Genomic DNA, 26698 nt, shown 5'->3' with positions numbered 1-26698 from the left:
GGTTCAAGAATTGTCAAGGTACTTTGATTAAAGTCTTTTATAACTCAAATCAGTATGATTTTATGGGAGTTGGATTATTTTTTGCAGCTGAGAAAAATTTTAATGGAGAAAAAATATATATGTATGCATATATATATATATATATATATATATATATATATAATCAAGACCAGTGATAAATGGTTTCAAATATAGGCTCCCCCCTCCCACACTTTGAATATCTTTCTGTCTTTTCCCCATTCCTTGGACTTTTTCTTCCGTCCTTTCCCAGTTCTCTATTTGTTATGTCTTTACTTTTCTTGCTTGTCCTATTTGCCTGAAAAAACAACTACTGTCACTCCAAAAGCACTATCTACCTACCTTTTAATTCCCTCCTTTTCTACCTCTCCCTTTTCCTGCTGCCCTTTTTACCCATGTTTTGTGGACAGCACTGGGAATAATATATAATACCCAAGGGAGCAATTAACTCAGCATTTGGCCCAGGAATTAGAGACTGACTAGCTTGTGACTAACTCCTAAGGGCTTAATTTATAGTAATGCTGCCTTGAGATTCACTTTCTTCACCTGATAGCACAGGGCCAAACTCCCTAGTTGTTTATTCAAGTCAAGGTTTGCTTTTGCAAAGAGTGAATAGATCGAAATAGGAAGCAAATAAGGTTCTTGAAAAGCGCCAGTTAGAAGAGTCTATCACAAAATCACACATTTTTGCTAGAATGCTTATCTCTATATATGATGATACTTGGTAACTGAATCCTGAAGAACAATCAGTTTCTTTGCACCGAGGAATCTGCAGCAGCAAGACCCTTGAATAGATAGCTGGCTTCCTAGAACTAGCCTAGAAACTCAAGCTCTCTTCTCTTTAGGACTGGATATTGGCAATTCCATTCAAAGCTGTAAGGCACTTGTCTCTCAACTGTATTCTTTTTGTTTATGTGTAAATAATGTATGTACACCAATGAATACAAATCTTAATTCTGAAAATGATATTCCCCTTGTAATATTTCAAGTTGTTCCTTCTCTGTTAATTTCTTAGGTTTTCTTGAATTAATTTTTGGTTGGTCTCTAAAAAAGAAAATCCTCTTTTGTACCATTCTGCAGCACATATTTGGAGAGATAGAGTTATTTATTAGACTTAATATATCATTCTATTTTATACTTCAGCCACTTGCAAGCCAGTATAATATTACTGTGGAAATGGCTTATTATTTCAGTGCTGTTAAGTAGAGTAGTAGGAGTTTACATGCTGGACATCCAATCAAAAATAAATTCCCCCAAAGAGTCACTTGCACTTTAATTGGAAAATCAAAACCGATATTTAATGGGACAGCACCAATGGGACTGGACTTTTGGGAAAAGTTGTCTTTGTAGAGTTCATATCTATTTCCAGATCTTTTCTGATTAAATGGCTGTCTTTCACAGTAGTTTATTTGCCATTGCCTGTTGTTTCCTGGCTATTAGTAAAAGAGAGTATTATACCATGGATAGATTTCACCTCTGTTAGGGTTGCCGGGCCCTGTCCTGATTCTGAAGTTTAAATCTTTAATAGTTGGCCCTTTGTGAATTTCACCAAGTGCTTCCAATTCACAAAAGTGTCTTTTGATAAAGAGCCCCTTGGCAGGAAGGATTCTTTTTTTCAGATATGCATGGAGAGATTTTGTTTTGATGACTCATGAACCAAGTGAAAGAGTCCTAAATTAAAATGATTTGAAGAGATAAAATATAAAATTCCTTATTGTGTAGTGTCTTTAATCAAGGCTCTTTAATGTTATTCAAGTGTTACATTTTTTTTTTTTTAAAGCTTCTTTCTTTCTTTCTTTCTGGCTGTGTTGGGTCTTCGTTTCTGTGCGAGGGCTCTCTCTAGTTGCGGCAAGCAGGGGCCACTCTTCATCGCGGTGCGCGGGCCTCTCACTGTCGCGGCCTCTCTTGTTGCGGAGCACAGGCTCCAGACGCGCAGGCCCAGTAGTTGTGGCTCACGGGCCTAGTTGCTCCGCGGCATGTGGGATCTTCCCAGACCAGGGCTCAAACCTGTGTCCCCTGCATTGGCAGGCAGATTCTCAACCACTGCGCCACCAGGGAAGCCCCAAGTGTTACATTTTTCAAGTTTCTGTATTTAAGATTGAAATGCTTTTTATTTAAATTAAATGCCGTTATTTTGTAAAATTTATGCAGACATTGTGGATGCTGTCCATTCATAATTTCGAATTGTGATTTAATTCCCATAAGACTTTCCACATATTAACATTTCAACAATTTTCACTCAGAAACTGAGATTTTACATTTCTGTAGCAGAGTCTCTGGAGGTACGTCCTGAAAGAGTAGTCTCATGGTGATTTCAAAGAGAATTTCCTATTTGGGTGACTAGAGAATTCATATCATGAAAAACTGTGTATGTTCTGGCTCCCTTGAAACACAAGTATTTTAGATATTTGTTCTTTGTTTTCTTTATATATATGTTTCAGTTGTACAGATTTATTGTTCAACATCTGTATCTGCTACAGAGTGATCATTATCACAGGTGTAGTTGCTATCCATCACCATACAGTTGACACCCTTCCCCCATTTTGCCTACCCTCCAACCTCTCAACCCCCTTCCCCTCTGGTAGCAACTAATCTGTTCTCTGTATCTATGAGTTTGGGTTTTTTTTGTTTTGTAGATTTCATATATGACTGAAATCATGTACTATTTGTCTTTCTTTATCTGACTTACTTAATTTGGCATAATACCCTCAAGGTCTATTCATGTTCTTGCAAATGGCAGGATTTCATTCTTTTTTATGGCTGAGTAATATTTCATTGTGTATATATACCACATGTTCTTTATCCATTCATCTGTCCACGGTCACTTACGTTGTTTCCATATCTTGGCTATTATAAATAATGCTTCAGTGACCATAGGCACATATCTTTTTGAATTAATGTTTTTTTTGTTCTTTGGATAAATACCCAGAAGTGGAATAGCTGGTTCATATTGTAGTTCTATTCTTAATTTTTTGAGTAATCACCATATTGTTTTCCATAGTGGCTGCACCAGTTTACAGTCCTGCTAACAATTCCCTTTCTCCACATCCTCTCCAATATTTGTTATTTCTTGTCTTTTTGATAATAGTCATTCTAACAGGTATGAGGCGATATCTCATTGTGGTTTTGAATTGCATTTCCCTGGTAATTAATGTTGTTGAACCTCTTTTAATGTGTCTGTTGGCCATCTGTATGTCTTTGGAAAAATGTCTATTTGGATCCTCTGACCATTTTTTAATCAGTTTGTTTTTTGTTGTTGAATTGTATGAGTTCTTTTATATTTTGGATATTAACCCCTTATAGGATATATGATTTACAAATATCTTCTTGTGTTCAGTAGGTTGCCTTTTCATTTTGATGATGATTTCCTTTGCTGTGCAGAAGCTTTTTAGTTTGATGTAATCCCATTTGTTTATTTTTGCTTTTCTTTCCCTTGCCTTTGGAGTCAGATCCACAAAAACATTGCTAAGACTGATGTCAGTGAGGTTACCACCTATGTTTTCTTCTAGGGATTTTATGGTTTCTGATCTTACATTCAAGTCTTTAATCCATTTCGAGTTAATTTTTGTGTATGGTATAAGATAGTGGTCTAGTCTCATTCTTTTGCATGTGGCTGTCCAGATTTCCCAGTGCCATTTATTGAAGAGACTGTGCTTTTTCCATTGTGTGTTCTTTGCTCTTTTGTTGTAGGTTAATTGTCCTTGCATGTGTGGGTTTATTTCTTGGTTCTCAATTCTGTTCCACTGATCTATATATCTGTCTTTGTGCCAGTACCACACTGTTTTGATTACTATAGCTTTATAGGATAGTTTAAAATCAGGGATCGTGATACCTCCAGCTTTGTTCTTCTTTCTTAAGATTGTTTTGGCTATTTTTTTGTGTGTGTGTGGTTCCATACAAATTTTAGAATTATTTGTTCTAGTTCTGTGAAATATACCTTTGGCACTTGATAGGGATTGCACTGAATCTGTGGATTGCTTCATGTAGTGTGGACATTTTAACAATATTGATTCTTCTGATCCATGAGCATGGACTGTCTTTCCATTTTTTTGTGTGTCTTCTTCAGTTTCCTTCATCAGTGTTTTATGGTTTTCAATGTAGAGGTCTTTCACCTCCTTGGTTAAATTTATTCCTAGGTATTTCATGCTTTTTGATGAAATTGTAAATGGGATTGTCTTCTTAATTTTCTTTTCTGATAGATTGTTATTAGTGTATAGAAACACAACATATTTTTGTATATTGATTTTGTATCCTGTGACTTTACTGAATTCATTTATTAGTTCTAACAGGTTTTTGGTGGAGTCTTTAGGGTTTTTTATATATAATGTCATGTCATCTGCAAATTGTGACAGTTTTACTTCTTCCCTTCAGATTTGGTTGCCTTTTATTTCTTTTTCTTGCCTAATTGCTGTGGCTAGGACTTCCAGTACTATATTGAATAAAAGTGATGAGAGTGGGCATCCTTGTCTTGATAGATGGCTTACATTAATTGATTATTGAATGTTGAACCATTCTTACATCCCTGGAATAAATCCTACTTGATTGTGGTATATGATCTTTTCAGTGTATTGTTGGATTTGGTTTGCTAATATTTTGTTGAGGATTTTTTTTACTGAATCATGTTCAGCAAAGACACTGACCTGTCATTTTCTTTTTTTGTGTGGTGTCCTTGTCTGGTTTTGGTATCAGGAATGATGACTTCATAAAATGTGTTTTAAAGTTTTCCCTCCTCTTCAATATTTTGGAAGAGTTTGAGAAGAATAGATATTGAATATTCCTCCAGTGTTTTGTAAAATTCACCAGTGAAGCTGTCTGGTCCTGGGTTTTTGTTTGTTGGGAGGAGACATTTGTTCTTTAGTTAGGAAAAGGAATTTGCATTTATTTAAATTGTTTATTATATTAAATTTTATATGCTATACAATTTAACCTTATTTGGTCAATTACAGCTTCAATCACTAAAGAGAGAATTCCCTTGAAAAGGCCTGTTAGATGCTGAGAGGAATTCTCTTCGTTATCTTTGAAGGACCACTACTGTGATTAAAACATGAGGAAGAGAAGTTAGAATTAAATATTTATTTATTTATTTGTTCATTCATTCATTCACTTAGTTAATTCAACAAATACTTTTGAGTAGGCTTCTATCTGCTAGGAACTAAGCTAAATATTAAATTATCCATAAAGTATTTCCTGTCTTTTTAACAATTATAATGTAGAATGAAAGAAAGACAGTTGATGAATAACTGTAGCATTATATATGACTACACGATCGGGTATATAAAACAAGAGAGGAGAATTTACAGATGATGTGGAGAGAGCAGGTGTCAGACATCAAGGAAGGATTTAGTTGAATTTTAAATTATACATAACCCAATGAGTCTCTTAAGAAATTGATGAGCATCTATTATCCTAAGAATAATTTAAGTATGGTGCAAGCTTTCTTTCCCTCAAAAGTGTATTACCTTTATTAAACAATATAATTTATGTGTGAATATACACACACACATAATAGGTAAATGTCTTTCTGTGGGTGTGTGTATGTATGAATGTAGAAACCTATATACCATAACCGTATACCAAACTTATACACCATATACCCAGCATTAGGCTTATCAATAGGACCACATTTATTTTCTTTTTTGGAGTGCTCTTTATAGTAGACCTGTTTAATTTTAAAGGATTATAAACATTTGTATCTTTGATACTATCCACTGTCCATCACATAAAAACAGAATCCTACTCAATCACGGAAAGTCTTGGGGTAGTATGTCAGTTTTCAATTTTTTACCTGAAGTGATAATGTTTCATGATATCAATATTTCTCAAACATTTATATTAGAAGACACTATGACTGCAGAGGCGAATGATGTGAATGATCATGTTCTTCTGGGTTGCTTGAGAAATATAGCTCTGAGGGACTTTTTAATAGGAACATATTTTGAAGTCTTAGACTTTGTATGAAAAAAATCTTGCAAGCATTTTAGTTCCTTCAAATATATGTGTTATTTCAATACAAAAAAGATCTAGGTTGTAATTACTACTTCCTAATAACTGTAGTGCAAGAAACATGGCCGTGCATTTGGAACTTCAATTCACTGATATTCTAAACTGGCGAGTTCACTGAGTTAGAACTTGTTTTGGTTTTGACAGTTGTTGAAAGGGCCTATATAGATATTCATTCATCTAGCAAAACTCTTCCCCATTATCAATATCTGCAGTCTCTGACTTTGGTCATTCTGCTACAAATGTGCACTATCTATCTCAAGGAAACTTTTGCAACTGAAATATGTGATTGTTTCCCAACTATCATATCAGGATATCAGGAGGTCCTAAGTTTTTACTTTTGTCACTTCTTTTGGGTAATTTTGCCTAGGTGCTGGATGTAATAACAATTAAATGGAGAAAGGAAGGAGATTCTGTGTGTGCACGCACAGCTGCGTGTGTGTGTGTGTGCATGTGTGTGCGTGTGTGTCTTGCAAGGAGCCTGGATTCTCAGAAAGTTCACAAAAATCTGTTCACCACTTATATTAAAATCCTTCAAAGCTCAGGTTCTATATCTATATGGTTTTTTCACATAGAAAAAAGAGTAATATTATTTTAATGTTAGAATTTCAAAATTTCAGGTATTTCAACATCAATATCATGACAGTATTATATACAGCACAGTTTATTATCTGTAAATATTTTCTATTGAAAGCAAACACAAACTTTGTGTTTGGACATCACAATTTTTTCTTATTCCCCACACTCGTATACAGTGGGCATCTTGATGGAGAAAACTGAAAGTTTGATTGTCAATGTTTCCGATGTTGCAATTTGTATTTTTATGTAGTTTGACATAAAGTGCTCACTTTTAAATCCACATCTATCTCAGATGTTTTAGAGACGAAAAGGAAGATCCTTGTTTTCCTATTAGTATTTTATGTGTAATTTCCTGTGAGTATTTGGTATATGACTCATAAAGGAATCATTGTTTTTTCTATTTTAAATTCCTCTTTAGGTCTTCTGCCCATTTTTGAATTGGGTTGTTTGTTTTTTTGTTATTGAGCTGCATGAGCTGCTTGTAAATTTTGTAGATTAATCCTTTGTCAGTTGCTTCATTTGCAAATATTTTCTTCCATCCTGAGGGTTGTCTTTTGGTCTTGTTTATGGTTTCCTTTGCTGTGCAAAAGCTTTTAAGTTTCATTAGGTCCCATTTGTTTATTTTTGTTTTTATTTTCATTTCTCTAGGAGGTGGGTCAAAAAGGATCTTGCTGTGATTTATGTAATAGAGTGTTCTGCCTATGTTTTCCTCTAAGAGTTTGATAGTGTCTGGCCTTACATACAGATTGCCAACAAACACATGAAAGAATGCTCAACATCATTAATCATTAGAGAAATGCAAATCAAAACTACAATGAGATATCATCTCACACTGGCCAGAATGGCCATCATCAAAAAATCTAGAAACAATAAATGCTGGAGAGGGTGTGGAGAAAAGGGAACCCTCTTGCACTGTTGGTGGGAATGTAAATTGATACAGCCACTATGGAGAACAGTATGGAGGTTCCTTAAAAAACTACACAGAGAACTACCGTACGACCCAGCAATCCCACTACTGGGCATATACCCTGAGAAAACCATAATTCAAAAAGAGTCATGTACCAAAATGTTCATTGCAGCTCTATTTACAGTAGCCAGGACATGGAAGCAACCTAAGTGTCCATCGACAGATGAATAGATGAAGATGTGGCACATATATACAATGGAGTATTACTCAGCCATAAAAAGAAACAAAATTGAGTTATTTGTAGTGAGGTGGATGGACCTAGAGTCTGTCATACAGAGTGATGTAAGTCAGAAAGAGAAAAACAAATACCGTATGCTAACACATATACATGGAATCTAAGAAAAAAAAAAAAAAGGTCATGAAGAACCTAGGGGTAAGACGGGAATAAAGACACAGACCTACTAGAGAATGGACTTGAGGATATGGGGAGGGGGAAGGGTAAGCTGTGACAAAGTGAGAGAGTGGCATGGACATATATACACTACCAAATGTAAAATAGATAGCTAGTGGGAAGCAGCCGCATAGCACAGGGAGATAGCTCGGTGCTTTGTGACCACATGGAGGGGTGGGATAGGGAGGGTGGGAGGGAGGGAGACTCAAGAGGGAAGAGATATGGGAACATATGTATATGTATAACTGATTCACTTTGTTATAAAGCAGAAACTAACACACCATTGTAAAGCAATTATACTCCAATAAAGATGTTAAAAAAAAAATTCCTCTTAACTGTCATAAAATGTATATGTTTAATATTGTTTTAAAAATATACTTAAACAAATAATAAAATTCTTATTTGCTATGCCTGTCACTGATAAATAACAGTCTGGAACCAATAAATTCTTTGAAATCCAAAGAATTCTGTATTTCAAAGATACCCAAAAGGACATTTGCAAAATGGCCAACATTTTACTTATAAATTTTAAGTCATCTTTAGGCAACTGGGGCTTGTGGAAGGATTTGTAACCATTGTGCTAGATTGCTGGGCATTTTTGTGAGCTTAATGCATTTAAGGGGGTTACATTTCTTCAGTTATGAGTTTATTTATTTATTCAACAAATTTTTATTGAGCCTTTTTTAAAGTTAACAGTCATTTTTCTAGGCACCGGAGACACAGTAGTGAGCATATTCAACAAAAATATCTTTGTCTTTATGGAGTTTGCATTCTGGTGGGAACGTGACAGAAAAAATAAGTAAGATATATGATATATCAAATAGTGACTTTCTGGAGAAAAAGATGGGAGGATGGGGAGTGCTGGGCGGGTGTTCAGTTTAAAATAAGGGGGTCAGGGAAGGTCTCCCGGAAGTGACATTTGGAGGAAGACCGAAGGAGGTGAGGGAATAAATAAGTGCTTACATGGGGGAATGTGTTCCAACCAGAGCATATTCTAAGGCCCTGAGGCAGCAGCATGGCTGGAGGTTCTGGGAGTCTCCAGGAGTTGGGTGGACTGGTGCCGAGTGAATGAAATGGGAGAGTAGGAGGTCCAATGAGCTATTTTATGTAAGGAATGGGGTAAATCATATAACACTTTGTGAGGACTTTGGCCTTGCTCAGAAGAAGATGAGAAACCATTGGAAAGCTCTAAGCATGAAGAGTTAATGAAAAAGTCTTCAGAAACCCTAAGTGTACTTTGTGCAGTGAAACCTCTTATTTGTAATATTGATTAGTCCTTCTACCTCTCCCTTCCAAATTTCCTTCTTTCTTCTGAATGTTGAATTTCAGAAGACTTTACATTTGCAATATACATACATCAAACGAGCTGTAGCAGGTTTTTCAGAGTCCGGTTTCAGTGATGTCCAACACAGAGCAGTGTATTCATGCTGGCAGAAACCAGATCTTCAGGGCTCTGACCATGACATTTTGAAATGGAAACACAGAGACCGTAAAGCTGAGACTGTAGAAGATGTAGCTTTTAAAGGAGATTTTCAGACTAATACACATGTCCTGCCCTAGTTAATAGACAAAATAGGACATGCAGAGAAGAAAGAGTTAAGTGGTTTGACTAATATTTTCCTGGATTGTAAAAGAGAAGTAGGGGTAGGAGGGAATGATGACAAAAAAATTATTCTGACCTTAAAAAAAGTCAAGATGCTTGGGAATCCTCGAAAAAACCCAGCTGGTGCAGACATAAAATTAGAGTGATCATATGTCCTGTTTATGTCCCAGGACAATCCCAATTTATGCCTCTTGTCCAGTGTAATTATTAATAGCCCCCTTTCATTCCCAAAAGTGTCCTGGTTTAGACAGTAAGCTAATGTGGTCACCCAACATATAAAGTCCATAACCGTTTATGCTACATTTACATTATTTATCATTTATATTATTTCAAATCATTTCAGTTTTTGGTATATTCATAATTTTAGTTTGATTTTTGGGTTATTATTAGTGTTCATTATTTCAATATTTTGTCTTTTCTTTACAATTTTTTTCTCCTGTGGGAATAGTTTTATAGATTTGTGTTTAAAGAGATTGGAGATTGTTCCCTTTCTAGGCAATTCAGAAAAATATGCATTTTTTTATTTTAGAAGATGCTTCTATTTATTTTATTTAACATTTTTGACTGTTGAATGGAAGACTATTTCAGAGTCAAATTTATATATAGTTTCTGGAGTATTGCTGTTAAAATAATATTAAATAATTATATATTAAAATTGCAATGTTATATTTATGTATTGTTTAAAAGCATTGAAGAGTTTTGGTTTGTGGAAGGATATTGAAGAGAAAAGTAAAGGTTTCATTTTTAAGGGAATTTTCTGGAAGGAATGCTTTTATATATGTGCCCAGATTTGCTTTGGTAATATATTATCTCAATTGGAAACATCACTACACTGTAAATATTCCTATAACATTCTTATAGACATGGCATTGTGGAGTCAGGGGAAGAGAACTAAATGGAGAGTCTGGAAACTAGAATTCTAGTTTTATCTAGTAAGTGGCATCATGATTTTGCCAATATCATTTATCCAGTCTGTGCCTTAGGGCTGGTTCTCTGGCCTAAACTAAGTCATGGGCTATTGTGTGGAGCCAAGGAGCTAATATATTTGAAAGAATTTTATAAATTATCATTTCTATCTAAATCTGAGATTGCATTAGATCTGTAGAAAAAAAGAAAGCTCTTTTAAGTGAGACAGTTACATTTCTTTCCTAAGGAAGTTCTGAACCAGTAAGTTAATTACCTCTTTCCCCTAGGGAATGAATCAGCTAATTATAAAGAGAGAGCCAAGGTCAAATTTAAGCCAATCTTTCCATTAGTCTGGGAGACTACTTAGTTTCATCCCTTGCATGGAGGGAATGCTGGAGCTAATGTGAACAGTTTGACAGGTTTGGGAGCCTAGGCAAATAGACCTTTCAGAATGACTTCATTATTTTATTGAAAATAACGTGTATTAATAGGCTGTCAGAGATACCCAAATGTCTATCTTTCACATGGAAATACTTTTTGGATTATGTGCACCAATGACCTGCATGACTAGCATAGATAATTAAATTTTAACTGTGTCTTTGCAACTAATTCAGTTTGATATCTGTGTTTCAGTGTAGGACATAGCTTTCATCAGAGATATTGGAGCAAGAAAGACTATGTTTAAATAGGCTTAAGCATATTCCTTTTTAATAATGTTCATTCATATTTTTATTGTTTGATTAAGAGTAGATCCACATTATAGACTCCTATAGTTGGCCTATCTTTGATACAAATGATATTTTTATGAACCACATTTTCATCAGTTCAGTGAATCATCCATTCCTGGATATCTGCCAACAGATAGTCATGACCTTGGGATAAAATAACAATTGGGAAAAATAATCATATTTCCCTATGTGATGCTGGGCAATGTAAAGAGTATAAAGGTGTGCCCTTTCCCTAGCACACACTTATTTAAATGCACAGAAATGAAGGAAAAATGAACTTAATCTTTTGTGTGATATTATTTTTAGGGACTGGGAAAACAATGACTAAAGAGAGCAGTTACGGCGTACCATTGTTATTGAGTGTATTTTTAATGTGTTTAGGGTGGGGTTGCGGGTGGAGAGTTCTACAGGCTGGGAGATCTGATTCAGTGTGGAAATAAATTCTGTCCATTTATATTATAATGTTTTGCTCATATATATTTTTTAAATTATATGCCACTCTCTCCTACAGTAAAAGAAAAGGGAAAGAAAGAGAGAGAGAAAGAAAGAAAGGAAAGAAAGAAAACAAATTAACAGAAGCTTCTGAATAAGGATTGGGTTTTTTTTTTTTTTTTTTTATAAATAATACTTTTTTTTTTAAATTTATTTTATTTATTTTTGGCTGTGTTGGGTCTTCGTTTTCTGTGCGAGGGCTTTCTCTAGTTGTGGCGAGCGGGGGCCACTCTTCATCGCGGTGCGCGGGCCTCTCACTATCGCGGCCCCTCTTGTTGCGGAGCACAGGCTCCAGACGCGCAGGCTCAGTAGTTGTGGCTCATGGGCCTAGTTGCTCCGCGGCATGTGGGATCTTCCCAGACCAGGGCTCGAACCCGTGTCCCCTGCATTGGCAGGCAGATTCTCAACCACTGCGCCACCAGGGAAGCCCAGGATTGGTTTTTGGTATAGCTTGTTCTAGGTTTGGTTTTTGTTTTACTGGTCCTGGTGGTGGTGGTGCTAGTGATGATTGTGCAAAACAATGGATTTACCTTTAAATATGAAGTATCAGAATAAATAAATATGGATTTTAATAGTGAACATTTCAATAGGTTAAGGTTAATTCTCAACAATTCATTATTTATTTATTTATTTAGGCTGCACCGGATCTTAGTTGCAGCATGCGGGCTCTTCGTTGAGGCATGTGGGCTCTTTGTTGCAGCATGCGGACTTCTTAGTTGAGGCATGCAAACTGTTAGTTGTAACATGCATGTGGCATCTAGTTCCCTGACCAGGGATCGAACCTGGGCCCCCTGCATTAGGAGCACAGAGTCTTACCCACTGGACCACCAGGGAAGTCCCTCAACAATTCGTTCCTAATATTATGGTATATCATTGAAAGAAGCAGACAGGAAGTCACATAAATGATTGCAAGAAAGCATTGACTGAAAAGTATATTGAACTGAGAAAATTAAAAACACAGTAAAAAATTTTAAGTGTTTTGTATATTTTAAAATATAGAAATTTTAATAATTTACAATATTATTCTCTCAACTGATGTTCGTTTCTATAAAAAGTATTCCAAGGATGTTTAATTTTTTGCCCAATGTGTTATCCAGAAAATGCTCCTCTAAAACTAGGTCTCTGTTAATGTTAGGTGTAGAAGATGGATTTCAAGTATCTGTGCTATCCCATTATCTAGAAAAAGGGTTTGCTGACCTACTATTTATTTTTCAGCTTTACCTAGTAAAGTTGCCTTGAGAATCTAAGCAGATAATTCATGGTTGAAGTATCAGCACTGTGCCTAACTGGTGAGCCCAGTAGTCTTGGGTCCTCCTTTCATCTTTGACTGTCAGTGAAAATATCTAGTAGAATTCCTAGGGTTGTATAACAATGTGCTTGCCATAAGGGTACCCCTGTTACTTCAAATGACTCCTAAAGTGATAGGCGTATTAACAGAGCAATGATTTCCAAATAGTCTAAAAGTTTGAAAAATGATTGTGTTGATTTAGTTTTCCAGAATTCACTTATAAACTGGGCTCCTCAGTTTAAATACAGGTTATTTTATATCTGTGAGGGAGAATGAGAAAAATCCAGTAGGGTAGATAACTAAAGAAAACAAAAAGAAATTAAGGATTCATAGGATATCCACTTGGTTGGATATCTCCTATTTTTAAATGTGTTTTGATAGTGTTAAGAACACAATCTAGAAGAGAGAGCATGTGTGAACTTTATATTATCTTGGCTACTGGGTAGTGACTAGTACATGCATTTGCTTTTAGAAGGAAGTGTGTTTTGTTCCTTAAAGCAGTTTTAAAAGTTACTAGCTGATACTATTACATATTATTTTTGTACAATAAATATGTTTGGAGTTGTAAATGTTACTGCATACTACAATGTGTCCATTCTGGTGGAATGCAGTCATTCTTTTTTTTATATATATATATCTATTTATTTATTTATTTATTTATGGCTGTGTTGGGTCTTCGTTTCTGTGCGAGGGCTTTCTCTACTTGTGGCGAGCGGGGGCCACTCTTCATCGCGGTGCGCGGGCCTCTCACTGTCGCGGCCTCTCGTTGCGGAGCACAGGCTCCAGACGCGCAGGCTCAGTAATTGTGGCTCACGGGCCTAGTTGCTCCGCGGCATGTGGGATCTTCCCAGATCAGGGCTCGAACCCGTGTCCCCTGCATTGGCAAACAGATTCTCAACCACTGCGCCACCAGGGAAGCCCCGAATGCAGTCATTCTTAAAGGTTGACCTTCAGGAACCCTGAGTATGCCCTACATTTCTATGTGCCTGTTGACGATGTTGGACTTGATTTAGTATGTAGTTTTTTGTATGTAGTTAGCCTGCTTTAAATAATTTTTATACGCTCATGTTTTTTAACAAAATAATCATAGAACTTAGAGTTCCAGTTTGGAATTGTTGCGGGGTTTTTTGTTTGTTTTCACACCTGTGAACGGGTGCTGACTAGAATCCCTTTTAATTCAAAATATGATTTCTCTTTGAAACGAACTTTTAAGTGATGTGACCTTGAATATATTAGGTGTGATAAAATGAGAAATCTTTTACATTGATGTAAATGTTTTACTAAGCATGTTACTATGAACAGACATTTAGTTCTATTATACATAGCAACTACAGAGGCAGCTATGTATTTCATATAATTCCATGTGAGTCCCTTATATAAGAGACACTATAGTGTGACCTTTTTTAATGGCTTTTGAGTAATCTATCACAGCACTTCACATTTTATACAATGTATAGTCGGAATTAGTGCTTTCTACCGCTCAGCAACTAATGGAAAATATATATGAAACCGTGAATCTGTACAGGCAAGTCATTTCGTAGGAGGAATTTGGAAGGTTTTCTCTTATCAAATTATAATATGGATGATTTTAGCTTAGAATTGTTGAATTCTATTTGACATAATTTTTTTTTTTTTTAATAAATCCACAACTCTGGGGTTTTTTCTTTTTTAAAGATTGATTGATTGATTGATTGCTATGTTGGGTCTTCGTTTCTGTGCTACGGCTTTCTCTAGTTGTGGCAAGCGGGGGCCACTCTTCATCGCGGTGCGCGGGCCTCTCACTATCGCGGCCTCTCTTGTTGCGGAGCACAGGCTCCAGACGCGCAGGCGCAGTAGTTGTGGCTCACGGGCCTAGTTGCTCCGCGGCATGTGGGATCCTCCCAGACCAGGGCTCGAACCAGTGTTCCCTGCATTAGCAGGCAGATTCTCAACCACTGCGCCACCAGGGAAGTCCTGACATCATTTTTGATAATACAAATTCCCTGTTCACTGGAATTTCTGGTACAAGACTTGTGTGAAGTGATTTGGAATAGAATACTTGGACTTCCTCATGGTGTAATTCAAACAGGACAATCTGAATAAAACTGCAGGAGGAATTTAAGGCAAAGGAGGTAATTTGGGTTTAGCCAACATTTAGTGCAGACCTTAAGGTAAAACTCTAAGTATATCAAGCTGATTGAAGTGACTAGCATACATGCCATAATTTAATATGAATGACTAGTTTAACTTTTGAATGTGTGTGTATGTGAGTTATTGATAGATAATATTTATAAGAGGGCATTAGATAACAGACACCATCCTCATGTGAATTGGGAAATTGAAGAGGAAAAATAACCAAAGTGTTTCATTTGCAATTGCATGTACTAGGGAAAAAAAGCTGTTTCCATAGTACTGATTGCGCTCAAACAAGTATATTCTTCCTTGAGTATCAGAAAAGCTAGATCTTTTTGCTAAAACCTATTAATCTCCAGATGAAAAAGCATCAGTAATTCTAGTAAATAAAATTTAATGTCGGGGCTTCCCTGGTGGCGCACTGGTTGGGAGTCTGCCTGCCGATGCAGGGGACACGGGTTCGAGCCCTGGTCTGGGAGGATCCCACATGCTGCGGAGCGACTGGGCCCGTGAGCCACAACTACTGAGCCTGAGCGTCTGGAGCCTCTGCTCCGCAACAAGAGAGGCCGCGATAGTGAGAGGCCCGCGCACCGCGATGAAGAGTGGCCCCCACTCGCTGCAACTGGAGAAAGCCCTCGCACAGAAACGAAGACCCAACACAGCCAAAAATAAATATAATAAATAAATAATAAATAAAAAATTAAAAAAAAAATTTTAGTTCAGTACTGTCTATTTAAAGATTATATTTTAGATTGATTATTAAAAAAGAGATTAAAATAGAAGTGTAAATGTTTTTGGTGAAAAAAAGAGTAAGTTAATTTTCTCTTTCTCGTTGGACTGTAATTTTAGCAAGCAAAAGAAACGAAACAAAAGGAAAAAAAAAACAAACCCAAACTTGCTGTCAAGTAATTGTGAAAAATAAAGCATTGGGTATATATAGTATTATGTAAGAATGTATTCTTTGAACTTATTTCAAAGGATTTGAAAATTTAAGGCTGTTGGAAAAATTAAGATACTAAATGATCTGATTTCCTTTATGATGAAAATATTCATATGTACTTGTAATCTTAACTATATAAGTGGCAGTGAAACATGTTTTCTTCCTAAGTGTGTTCATCTGTTTTATATTTAATTGGAGAAAATTTCTTTCAGTTTTCTGATTATAATGATTACATGGCATGCAAGAAACCAGAGCATGTTAATCAAACCTCATGATTATAAGTATTTAACTTAATGGAAAATGATCATTATGGATATTCAGTAACATTCATTTGGCTACATTTCATGTAAAGTTAGTTCCATTCTTAATACTATAAGGTTATGCATTTGTGTATCACACTAATGAAGGGAATTTGTAAATCTGATTTTGAGTTTGAATCTCTCATTTCATTTTGCAACTTAAACAATACTTCTAGAAAACCAGTCTACATTGTTATATGGAATACAATTTGTTAATTGGCATCTTCCAAGATGACAATACTGAAGATTGTAATGCATATTGGATATTCATTTTATTCAAGGTGTTGAGTACTTTTAAGTACTAATTTCTTTAATTTAAAGAAAATAGAGCTTCTAGGAATAAAAGTATTATTGTTCACCATGATGGTTCAGGATAATATGATTTACTTTCCCATTTGAAATAACTTATAAATGACATTTCCTTATAGGCTATTCTACTGAAATTTCACTAGATGAAAGAGAGATATGTGTTTAACTTAATGATGAGATTTTATTATCACAATCTAACTTTTTTTAAACTTTTTATTTTATATTGGAGTATAGTTGATTAACAATTCTAATTTTTAAGAAGAGATTAATTCTCTTGTCTGTTTTTACCTCCATGTTACTTTTAAATTTTATTATTAAGATTTATTCAGAAGCTAAAAATCATATACTAGAGCTTTACTTTTAACTGTATTCCTACTTATCTGCAATGTTCATAATACTATAGAATACTTTTCAAGGGGAGAAAATATTTTATTAAAATTTCATGCATATATTGTTCATTGCTGGGTAGTCTCTTCTATAAGTAGAAAAATATGACTATAAAATATTGATTTCATTAAGGAAGTATGAGTTGGAAATGTCACAGGTGTAACTAATCATCATCACTGAGGCAATAATATTTTTCTTTAAATGGTAATAATGTCAACAATATTCTGTGTATTTTTTTAACCACTGATTTTACCTTTAGATTTTCTCTAAGTATCTTCTTGTGATTTTAGGCATTTCTGTGCCTTTCTATTAAAGAGCTGGGCTGTGTACATGAATACTTGTCATTAACTTAGGTATATCTTACTGTGGCATTTTTTTCAATTTATTTTCTCCTTCTTATTCCATGACCCCACACTATTAATGGAGCTTCAAATTATTGTTTAAATATTATACTTTCCAGATGCATTGATGAAATATTTCAAAATATGAAATTTTGAGGACTTCCCTGGTGGTCCAGTGGTTAAGACTCTGCGCGTCCAGTGCAGGGGGCACAGGTTCGATCCCTGGTCAGGGAAGTTCCGCATGCTGTGCAGTGTGGCCCAAAACAAAACAAAACAACAACAACAACAACAAAAACCTCACAGTCTGAGAAAAACTGTAAACTGATGTGAAATAAAATTCATTAAAAAATATGAAATTAAAAAAAAATATGAAATTAAAAAAATATATGAAATTTTGAGCACAAGATGATAAAGTTATAGCATATCAGACTTAAGCAGTGAATCTGAGAACTCCAATCCCACCCTTCCATTTTTTCCCTGTTCTTATGCTCTACAGTAGGAATTTAAAAATTGATTCCACACCTAGCTCAGTGTCTGACACATAATAGACGTTAGCAAGATCTTTTTTTTTTTAAAATTTATTTATTTTTGGCTGTGTTGGGTCTTAGATTCTGCGCGAGGGCTTTCTCCAGTTGCAGCGAGCGGGGGTGGGGGGGGGGCCACTCTTCATCGCGGTGCGCCGGCCTCTCACTGTCGCAGCCTCTCGTTGCGGAGCACAGGCTCCAGACGCGCAGGCTCAGTAATTGTGGCTCACGGGCCTAGTTGCTCCGCGGCATGTGGGATCCTCCCAGACCAGGGCTCGAACCCGTGTCCTCTGCATCGGCAGGCGGACTCTCAACCACTGCGCCACCAGGGAAGCCCCGCAAGATCTTTCTAAATGAATGAATAAACACATCTTCAACAGAGGTTCTCAAAAGGACCATGTGTTTGTGATATGAAGGGCTGTCTGGATATCCAGTAACAACTATGGAGGATAAATAGTGATAGATAACATTCTTCATTCGTTGCTGATTGCTTATGTCTGATTTGAGACTTTAAAAACAATGTATATTTCTGCTCATTTCAGCCCTCAAGATCTTTTACTTTTCCACATCTATTTACTTCATTAGTTCTCTGTTTCATCCAGAGAGCAGTTGGTTTTACAGATTATCCCCATTGCTGAAATACTCTTATTTGTTTTCTTATCTGATGATGGAAGAACTGTATTTTCCATTGTTACACGTGATTTTTTCCTTTGTTTTCTCTAAATGAATTGTTTCTAGAAAGGAATCTAAACTGTGGCTAATTATTATTCAACCTTCGTAGTGTTAGTGAAAACAAAAGTTGACCTTATACAGTGAAGGGCTATAGGAAAACTTGGGTGTAACAAAAATTGTTTTTTAAAGTGAAGGGAAAAAAATTCAGCAATGAAGTTGGGAGAGTATGCTTCAGTTTTCCACATTTTAACTCCAAAAAAAAAAAAAGAGAGTCATTCAATGTGATGATGCAGTTTTTAAGGGATTTTTCTTATAGTGTTTACATGATCTGAATAATATTTGATGGTAAAGATCAAGCACCTTTGATTCAACTCCGGATATGCTGAGGGTAAAATCTTATTCTTTCGTGGAGGGCTTTTTCCTTTCTTCCATTAACGTTGAGAAGGAAAACTTGGATATAGTCTTCATAGCTCCATTTAATAAATTTTCCTCTTCCTCCTCCTCCCTTTTTTCCCCTTTCTTTTTTTCTGTAACGCTGTCATTTTCTCCTTCTCTTCTTTTCCTCTTTCCTTCCATCAGTGTTTATTCCTTGCTGGGCTCTTCTTCAAGATATGTGGTTCATCTTCAAGCTCCAGAAAGAGAAGAGAAGTAAAAGAACTGTGGCATTTCTTTTCTTTTCCCACCTCAACAAACAAATCCTTTATTGAGATGTAGATCTCTTTAGCATCACTCATGGTCTCTGTCTGGCCTGCATCCACCCGTTGCCGGTGCCGGAAGTAGAAAAGGCAGAGGGTTTGCCTCATTCAGTGGAGACAGGATTTCAGCCCTCAGTTTCTGATTCCTCCAGACCCTTTTGTGCAATACCCACACTGTACCGTGGAATGCACCAGCCCGCCTTATGCTGATTTCTGTTTTTAAAAGTGTTCCTTCTGAAAATGTAGCCGTGGGGAATGCCCCCGGGATTTGTTAAATAGGTGACATGATTATACATCATAGGTGAATACTTGAAACCCCTATGTGGCTTGTATTTTCAAAATGGAAAGGGCTCTGGAGCCTACTGGTATTATTCCCTCATTTTACAAACAAGGCAGTTGAGGGATTGAAAAGTGAAGTTATGTAGCCATTTAGTGGCAGAGCCCTGCCCGAATCTGCCTGCAAACCAGAGGCCCTTGAGGCTCAGTAAACATTATATCCCGCTCTTTCACTCAATCAGCGTATAGACAAAATTAGATTTGATAGTCTAAAAATGGAATATGTTTCTGAAAGTTATTTAGAATACAATTTTATTTCATAAATTAGGTAGTTTAGTGTGATCTAGTGTAGAGAATTGAAACCAGATGTACCTGGGTGTGCATCTAAACTGCCACTTAATGTCAGTATGAACTTGGACAACGTATTTAACCTCTTTTTCTTAATCTGTCAAATAGGGACAGTGAACCCTTATTTTATGTGGTTATGGTAAAACCAGGTCTCAAATCCAAGTATTCAAAATTCTTGACACCAAAGTGAAGTGCTCCAGGGAAAATGAAATCCATATAGAATGTTTGGCTTCAATTTACCCATTAGTGTAACTCATTTCTTTCAAATTTTAGCACCGTGTCTCAGAGCTAGCACCATTTAATTGATTTGTACTCCAGATAGCATCCTTTACTTGTATAATGTTGGAACATTTTTCTTTTCACTGACCACTGAAGGTATCTTATTAACATCTGGATAACACTTTAGGGAAGTGATTTTTCAGTAGTTTCTCTTTCAAAATGTTTTATGGTATAATTTATCATAGATGTATGTGGCGATTTCATTTAATTTCTTGAAGTAGGCTGTTATAATCAACAGGACATTTTTTTGTAGCAAGTGAGCAGTTCTAGAAAGTGTTTTTTTTTTTTGACAGTTGTTTGCAATGAGAAGACCCATTCTTATTATTTATTTATTTATTTATTTATTTTTTATTTTTTTGGCTGTGTTGGGTCTTTGTTTCTGCGCGAGGGCTTTCTCTAGTTGCGGCAAGCGGGGGCCACTCTTCATTGCGGTGCGCGGGCCTCTCACTGTCGTGGCCTCTCTTGTGGCGGAGCAGAGGCTCCAGACGCGCAGGCTCAGTAGTTTGTGGCTCACGGACCCAGTTGCTCCGCGGCACGTGGGATCTTCCCAGACCAGGGCTCGAACCCGTGTCCCCTGCATTGGCAGGCAGATGGTCAACCACCGCGCCACCAGGGAAGCCTTTCTAGAAAGTTTTGAAGGACTCACAGGTTTTTGGAATGCAGGGCCCACAATCTGGAGATCAGCTGGTGAAATATAATTCACAGCACCATGACTGGGAACAGTCAAGAAAATTCAGGATTCTCAGAAAAGTGTAATTGTTCTCATTTGTTACCTCCACTTGTTCTTAGTATGGAACAGTGTCATTTATTCGGCAAATGAGAGGAAAATAGTTCGTAAAATTGAAGTTCATTGGGGACTGTATTACTGTAGTTTCCCTTACATGATACAATGACTAAATAATGTTTCCAAATGAGATTATATATAATGCTGTGCAATTTATTGATGGTGAATGTCTTTCCTTTGCATTCATATGTAGGTCAGCCAAAAAATTCACCTCAAAGATCACTTCCATTCTTAGATTCATCTATTAGATTTTCATTGTTGGCACAAAAGTTCAAGACGTAGGGACTTTTCTTCTTTTAATTAAGCCAGTTACTTGTTTCATAAAAGATCCTCTAAATTTGGTGATGATGTAGCCTGTCATCTACTGAATATGACGTATTTCACTACTTAGGTGCTGCTTTTATTGAGCTTTGGTGAGACAAGTTTAATCTGAAACTGATCATGTTATGTTTCTAAATCTTTGCTAAATGGCAAGCATTTTTTGTACCTATATAGTAAAGTATATCACACATCTTAAATAGATTAGCAGTGTTTTAGAGTGAATTCGGTATATCAGCAATATGGGGTTCTTTTCCTGGAGTGAGCTGCATTAGCATTATTAAATTAAGAATTGTAAAGATGCCTAAATGAAAACAACTGAGGTTAGTTTTATTTAGCTAGAAGGGACATTAGCGTTAGAACGGTGAACAAGTCCTTTTTTCTGAAACACGTAACTGAACTTTCTTTCCCTTTCACTGTTGTTTATTTTTCTTTACCAAATGGAAGAAAATGCACTGTAATAAATTAAGAAGAAATGATATTTTGCTTAGTAAGTATCTGGATGGTTAATAGGTAATTAGGTATAAGAGAAAATAAGTATAGAAAACTTTTGATTCCTTTTCTAATATTGGAAATGAGGAATTCGGAAGAAATCAATACAGTGTGTATTAATTTAAGCATTTTGTGTTTTGGTAATAACTTTGTTCAGTTATATACGAGTATTCCTTAGAAAGAGAAGTCTATTTATATTCTCTTACATTTTGCTTAATATCTCTGAATAGCTGAATAGTTTTTTTTTCCTTTAATTTCATAGTAATTTGCATTTATTTTTAAGTTTTCAAGAGAATTTTCTTTTCTTGGCTTGAAGGGACATATTACATGTGGCAAATGTAATATTGTATTTGTACATTACTGTTTACATTGTTGATTGCACATATTATTATTGTAAACATTACAAATGTAAATAGTTCATTGGGCAAAATGACACTCATTCAATGCGGACTCAATTTAGTGAATGTATACAAGATAAAATCTAATGAAAGGACATGAGAGTAAAGAAGTACACGGTTATACTGTTGCACCAATAGGATGAAAACGCTTGATTATTGCTATTAGGGTAAACAGATTGTGTTCTTCTAACATTTTTTCTCTTGCATTTTAGGTAAGGAATTATATTAATTTAAATGAAAATGAAGGAAATGTCTAGCAGGAAAATTGCTCTGGCTAATTATAGGTATGCACCAAATCAGTGTGCCAATGATTTTGTATTGCTATGCAGTCAGGATTTATCAAAATGAGACTTTCACAGCACATTTTGCCTCTTTGTATCTGATCACTGGTTATTTCAGTGAGCTTTCCCAGGTGATTTTGTAGGCTAGTTCCATCAATACACTTACATGAATGGCTTCCCAGAGCACATGGACCTGATGAAGGGGGCTGTTATAGATTATTCTGCTATGGGAGGAATCATGTTCTTGTTTTAAATTCTATTTGTCTAATAGGTACAATAGAACTTCCTCCAAGGAGACGTTTATCCGTGCTGAAAGCCAGCATATCCTGTAGTATGGGGGTCATCTCTAAATGAAGGCCTGCAATGATTCTTGATCTCTTTCCTGGTAAATCGCATCTCAGGGAGCTACTGCATTTTTCTGCTTTGGCTCTCATTTTAACAAGTCTCGAAGTAATGATAGTAAGCACTTATTGAGTGCTTAGCACATGTCAGGCATTGCTCTAACTTTTTATATGTATTATTGAAGCCTTACATAGTCTTGTGTGATAGTAGCCATTATTACCTGCATTTTACAGATGAGGAAGCTCAGACACAGTGAGATTAAAGAGATTAAATGAATCATCCCACCCGAAGACCTAGACCTATTAGGTAGCCGAAAATGATGTGAACCCAGATAGTAGGGTTTCCAGAGCCCTGGGTGGGGGGGGGGGCAAGCACAGCTGCATTACCCAAACTTCTTTAACTGAAGCCTCTAAAATAAGAAGGAGCAAATCTTTTATTTGAGAGCAAAAATCCATTGTAATTAATTTGAGTAAACACTTAAATGATCGCTAGTTTTTGTTATATCTGACTGGCATGTTGAAAGGTTGGTGTGGCCCCCAGATCGTGGATCTAGAATGCCAAACATTGGGTCTGAAAGTGGAAGGAACACAGGGCAGATGCCTGCAGCTGTGGCAGTCCTACCAGTGTCAAAAACCAAAGGTTTTCTCTCCTTTGGTTGGAATTCTTTGGTTTCCTTCTTCCTTAATTGTAGAGTGAAAATGTTAACTTTTATTGCATGGTCATACACTGTTCAGTAAGGTACGTATATGAGTAAGGAGACATCAGAAATAAGCTGATTTTACACTGTTTTTTTTGAAATTGTTAGACACATACAGTATGTCCTCAGCTTAAACTAACATGTTTATGATTTTGATTAAAATTTTTTGGCCAATTTTACTGATACCCTCTATTATTAAATATTCATGTCTGTGTGAACTGACAGACTCATTTTGTCAAAATAGTTGAATTGGTTATTTGTTTATAGTAGGTTTTGACAAAACATGTGTCAAGAAGACAGTTTTATAGAAAAATAATTGGGAGTCGAGGCATGATTGATCTGCCTGCTAGATAGTCACCAGACATAACAGCAGGTTCAAATCTGTAAGAAAACTTGCCATAAATAAGTCCATTTAACCATGTTTAACAGATGTTCCAGAGCTTTTTTTCTCTTCCAGAAATGCTTTATTTTATAAAACCCTGTTATCTAAGAACTGTCTTTGGTAAATGCTGCTATTTACGTAAAATCTGATGTTCTTAGAAGGCCCAGTAGTCTCTGGGGTTCTTATGTGAATTGCTCTTCTGAACCTTCCACTAAGGTCACATTAAACTCATAGTAAGAATTTCACACATGCCCATGATGATGAATTCAGTTCTTGATTAGACAGCCCTCTTGGGGCCATATTTAATGTCAATTGGCAAGATAAGTTTCTCTGTGTTAGACCCCAAATGTGATAGAAACACTTACGTGATACTTGGTTTTTTTTTCGGTATAACTAAGCCAAGTGTAAATGAGAGTTTTCAGGTGATACAACAAAATGCTGGCATATGACACTACAGAAATCCTGTGGGAATTCACTGAAGCACAAAAATAACAAACAATAAAAAATACTTAAATTTGAGTTCATACTTCCCACTAAGTACCGCACTAAGCACTTTTGCAAGTATGGTCTCATTTAATCCTTTCAAATGCCTCTTGGTTATGTAAATAGCTCCATGTTACAGGTGAGGAAACGGTGGTTTCTCAAGGATTTCTTAAGGACCCATAGCCGTTTAAGCCAGAATGTGAAGACAGGTGATGAGGTACTTCAGAACTCATCACTGCTACACTTAGTGTCATTTAGAGCCCAGATTCTGCTCCATATGGCTGAAAAGTGTCAATGGCAGCTGCACTAACTAGTCTTTTTAAGGAGTAAAGGTTGGGGAGGCACATTGTTTAGCAAAATCACAGGCTGGACTGAGAGGCAGCCCACAGCCATTGATGGAAAACGTTTGAGTTTTGGATAGGATCCAAGTTCAATGCTCTTATGTGGAAATACTGGAGGTATAAATAAACCAAGTGTAAATGAGAGCTTTACTTCTTGACCAACCCATCAGAAACCAAATTACAGCTAAGGCCTTGTACCTTTCATAAGCTGAATACTGAAATAGCTGTTCCTCGTAGTATTTTGGTCTCTTTCAAGTTGGGAACAGTTAGATAAGAAGACAGAAGAGCCAAATTAAGGTGCTCAAGGAGCAGACTGCACATTCAGGATACATATTATTGGGTTGAGAGAATTACGTCATGAGATGTGAATCGTGTATCAGTACATCATTGGAAAGTTGTTTGTTTGTTTTTTTTTGGATTGCTTGCCATGTCCATTCTGGGTAGGGAATAATGAACTCAAAAAGAAAGAGCATGGTTCAGGGAATCCAGAGAACTAGGTATGACTTCAGGCTTTGCCTTTCATTATCTTTGGATTATTGGATAAGTCACCTCTTATCTATAGAGGCATGGTAGCAGGGATTAAAAGCACAACTCTAGAGTCAGGGGTCCTCATATGAGCCCTGGTGTCTCCTAGTTATTTGCTGTGTGAACTTGGTAAAGTCATTTAATTTCTTTGTGCCTTGAATTCTTGCATATGAAAAGTAGATTAGCAGTATCCACATCTTAGGATTTTTATGAAGTTAACACATGCAGTATAAAGTGTTTAGAAGGGTGTCTAGGATATAGGAAGTGCTATGTGTTAACGATTATTTTATTATTGTTTTAATTATTATTATTATCACTACTGCTCTTATTCTCTTTAAGCCTCAGTTTCTTCAACTAGAAAATTAGGGGGTGAAATTCATGATATTTAAGATCATAATTTCAGATTCGTACACATTTATTGAATTTAGCATAAAAGTCTTCTAATGATTTGTGAGGAGTCTTATCAGTACAAAAGTATGAAAATTAATACAAACAGCAAGTGCTGTGTGTTTTTAGGGCAAAAAAATAAACACAAAGCAAACACAAAGTAAAAAGACAAAGCAAAACCCTGTGTTTGGCAGTTGAAGGACCTGTTATTAAGTGTTTGATTCTCAAGGATGTGGAGGTTTAGATGGAAAGCAGGCTTTGCATCTTTGCAGAAGTTGTGACATTTGAATAGGGATGATTAGGAAGTTGCATGCTTAAGTAGGTAAGCAAGGCATTTGTTAATCATAAGGACTAATTAGGAAGTATTTGCTATGCCAGTAATGTTCCAAGCACTTTACAAATATTAGTTTATTTAATCCTCAAGAAACCAAATAACTCACCCAACATCATACAGTTGGTGAAGTTGGGATGTAAACCCAGGCAGTTTGGCTTCTGAGTTGTGCTTTTAGCCCCTTTGCCTTACTGTCTCTGAAAGGCTTGAAGGAAGGCATAAGATTACATGGAATACTTAGAATATGTATTGTGTAATTGGGTATGGCCAAACTACAGGGTTTGGGGATAAGATGTATTAAGGGTTGGTAACTGGAGAATTAAAGAAATAGTCTGATCATTATCTTCATAATCTAGGTAAGAATGTGTTGAGGAATTAAACTAGAATGGTCACCATAGTAATGGTGAGGAAGCCATGTTAGAGAAGATCTTAGCCTTTTTGGGTCAGGGATCCTTTTGCGAATCTGTTAAATTGTGGGCCTTCTTTCCAGAAATGTGTGCAACGTATGACATTGCTACAGAATTTCAACAGTTTCACAAGCCCTTTAATTTATTTGATGCTTTATGCAGCTTGGTTTTCCTCCCTTGTAATAGTTGTAATAATTGTGTACTTTCATAAGTCTACAGTTTGTTTTTACTTTGTGTTTGTTTTGTTTTCTATGTTTTCTTTTACTTTCCTTTTTTAAAATAAATTAAATATTAAATTAATTAAATTTAAATTAAATTTAAAATAAATTTTAATATTTTACTTTCCTTTTTTAAAATAAATTTATTTATTTATTTA

At 36.0% G+C, this 26698-nt stretch overlaps 1 protein-coding gene and 1 non-coding gene across 2 annotated transcripts in view; one reads left to right on the top strand and one right to left on the bottom strand.

Moving 5' to 3' along the window:
- PPP3CA (protein phosphatase 3 catalytic subunit alpha) overlaps window positions 1-26698 on the top strand; it is a 303007-nt gene that overhangs the window by 108995 nt on the left and 167314 nt on the right. The gene's annotated exons all lie outside the window — the stretch shown is intronic.
- Window positions 12446-12518, bottom strand: TRNAR-CCU (transfer RNA arginine (anticodon CCU)). Its single transcript has one exon. It is a non-coding gene; the product is annotated as a tRNA-Arg (tRNA).

The sequence above is a fragment of the Eschrichtius robustus genome, chromosome 4 (genome assembly GCF_028021215.1).
Source record: "Eschrichtius robustus isolate mEscRob2 chromosome 4, mEscRob2.pri, whole genome shotgun sequence".
Taxonomy (NCBI): Eukaryota; Metazoa; Chordata; class Mammalia; order Artiodactyla; family Eschrichtiidae; genus Eschrichtius; species Eschrichtius robustus.
The sequence above is the reverse complement of the archived record's forward strand: the minus strand, read 5'-3'. Positions and strand labels throughout refer to the sequence as shown.